The 2,118-nt window shown below is 48.3% G+C and overlaps 1 pseudogene; it reads right to left on the bottom strand.

Moving 5' to 3' along the window:
- Positions 1-740: 740 nt before the first annotated feature.
- Positions 741-1,544, bottom strand: LOC109684727 (serine/threonine-protein kinase 25 pseudogene; annotated as a pseudogene).
- Positions 1,545-2,118: the final 574 nt, after the last annotated feature.

Below are 2,118 nucleotides of genomic sequence, written 5' to 3' on the forward strand. Positions count from 1 at the left end.
CTCTATGTTAAGCTAACACCTTACCCTCAGAACACTTAAGGGAAAAGGAAGTTCCTTTATTTTTTTTTGGCGGTACTGAGATTTTAACTCAGGACTTCACACTTACTTCTAGGCAGGCACTCTACTGCTTGAGTCACATCTCCAGTCCTGGTTATTTTGGAGATAAGGTCTCTCTTTTTGCCCAAGCTGACCTGGACTGTCATCTTCCTATTTTAGGCTTTCTGCCATAGCTAGGATGACAGGCATGCACCCCCATACCCAGCTCAGTTTTCTTAAAAATGCAAATAATATGGGTGACTCGAGTACTCATGAGAAGACACAGCACCTGATCTGACACCACAAGCAAATCTATAACCATCATGGGCCACCATGAGCCCAGAAGACAGCACTCCCAGGGCAGGGGGACAGGCAGAGCTGCCCACAGCTGTTCTGCTCCTTGGTCTGGCTGCCATGGGGCCTGTGAGTTCACAGAGGTCTGGGCCAGCTCCTGGCAGAAGCCGTCCAGCTCTCCATGGGCTCTCTGCTGCTACAGGTAGCTTCAGCCAGGCTAGGATGGGGAGGTAGACACAGGGATGGAGTATCTGCTGTGTGGCAGAAGGAAGGTGACCTGGCTTGTGATTCCTGCAGGCTGGCCTGTCCTTGCAGTGACAATAGTGCAAGAGGGGGCTTCCAAGTCAGCAGGGTCCTTTGAGAACTCAGAACAAAAAAAAAAAGCACCCACCTCTACACTTGCTCCCACATTAGCTGGTCTGAGACCTCCAAAGCAGGACTCCTCCTCCGCCAGAGCGAGGGCGTTTTTTGCTCCTCCAGCCCTCCACAAACTCCTTAAACGGCCCTCAGTGTGGGCGAGTTATTCTCGGGAATCACGAGCAGGAAGCGCACGGGGTGGTGGTCAGAGTTCAGCAACACCCCTTGGCCACTTCGATGGCCGAGATGGATGCCCAGGGACCACATGTCAGCTTTGAAGTCATAGGCCGACTGCTCAGTGACCTCAGGTGCCATCCCGAAGGGGGAGCCCATGAACGGGTTCCTCTTGATCTGCGAACTGCCCTGCCATCCCGACGTCCGCCAGCCTCGCCTCGCCCTTGCTGCAAAAGCAGTGCATTGGCAGCTTTGTTTTCTTCAGGGATCTGGCGCTCCGAGTGCTATTAATCCGTGCCCTTCAGAGTCCCCCGCAGGTTGGTGGCGATATAGGTCTCCTCCAGGGGGCCTGGTTTTGGCAGGTCCAGTGAAGGCCACTGCTTAGATCCTCCGTGATGAGCCACAGTTCGGCGCTCTTCAGGTAGGAGCTGAAGTAACGGGTGAGGTAAGGATTGTCGCACTGGCTGAGCATGGTAATCACCTGCTGGATGTCATTGGTCTCATCCTTGGCCTCCTCCAGGTCCATGAATTTCATGGCCGTTACTTTCTTGGTGTGGTTGTGGATGCCCTTGCACACTTACCCAAGTGGCCCCTCCCCCAATGCAGTCAAGTTTGATGAAGACCACCTTGAAGTCCAAGCGAGGATGCTGGTGTGCGAAGCCCCTTGGGTGGGCCACGTCCATCTGTCACCACGGTCAGTCACTCTGCCGCCCAGGGCTCCACAGTGCCACCCACAGCCTTTAGTCTGTCCTTTTGAGGTCCTTTTGGTGAGTTGCGTATTTTTTTCTAGAAATGTTTCCATATATGTGTTTTTTCATTGATTAGAGATAGTTGTTTATAATGTTCTCATATTTTATTACCTTCTTAATGTCTGCTGTGTCTACAGTTATATATCCTTTTCATTCCTAATACTGTTTATTTATACTTCTTTTTCTTTTTCCTTGATCAACCTAGTAAAGTTTTATCTTTTTATTAATATTTCCTAGGAGCCAAGTTTGGCTTTGTTAATCTGCTCTATGATATCTTCATTCACTCCGTCTACTTACTTTGATTCATTATGTTGTTGTTTTTCTAATTTCTTAGCTGGTGAATTTGCTCATTAATTTAAAGCACTTTTTCTTTTCTAAGATAAACATTCTAAGATTACAGTCTTCTGTAGATACCCATAATACTGACTTCTTTATATCCCCAAAATACAATATTTAGTGTTGTCATTTTAAATTTCCATTATAGTTTGTTTGATTCGTTTGGAAGAGT

Source organism: Castor canadensis, chromosome X (assembly GCF_047511655.1).
Source record: "Castor canadensis chromosome X, mCasCan1.hap1v2, whole genome shotgun sequence".
Classification (NCBI taxonomy): domain Eukaryota; kingdom Metazoa; phylum Chordata; class Mammalia; order Rodentia; family Castoridae; genus Castor; species Castor canadensis.